The sequence below is a fragment of the Alligator mississippiensis genome, chromosome 2 (genome assembly GCF_030867095.1).
Source record: "Alligator mississippiensis isolate rAllMis1 chromosome 2, rAllMis1, whole genome shotgun sequence".
Lineage (NCBI taxonomy): Eukaryota > Metazoa > Chordata > Crocodylia > Alligatoridae > Alligator > Alligator mississippiensis.
Window position 1 is genome coordinate 176,109,938 of NC_081825.1, and position 686 is coordinate 176,110,623.

Here is a 686-nt window from a genome sequence, read left to right on the forward strand (position 1 = left end):
ATTAGCGTATTTGCTGAAAGACTACCACACACTGAAAAATATGCAAATAAGTAATCCAATACGCATGCAAACAATTCTTCTTATTATTTACTTTTTATGGCTCACTGTAACTCTCTAATGAGCGAGTGAAAACTGAGTTATCAAAGTTGAAGGCTATTTCCTTATTCCAAGGCGAGCAGTCATAAGGAAGGGCTAGCAGCAAACCCAGAAGTTGGTTAAGACTCTGAGAGTGACTTGGGTTTTGTATTTGCTGCATCATTAGCTGCCTCCAAAGTTACTATATACTCTGAGCACTTTTACCATCACTGATTGTACACTCACTGTACAAGGCCAGCGGGCAACACTGACCTCCGCCTCCAGCACCATTAAAAAAACTACATTACCCAGCAGCCCTTGCGCGGCCCCTGGGCCGAAGCACACCGCCCGCCCGCCGCGGGGCAGCTTGGGAAATGGAGTCCCGTGCGAACACGGCCTGGCTCGCGCGCCATCTTGCGTCTCTCCAGGGAGCGAGGGGAGGACTACAACCCCCGTCGTGCTCTGCGCCGTGCGCATACGCCGTGCGCCTCTTCCTTGTTGCTATGGGAGCCGGGAGCAGGAGCAGGAGCAGGAGCAGGCCTGGCTCTGCTGCCCCTGGGCTGCAGTGCGGGCTGGGCCCGTCTCGGTTGCCTTGGCAACAGGGGGTGCGC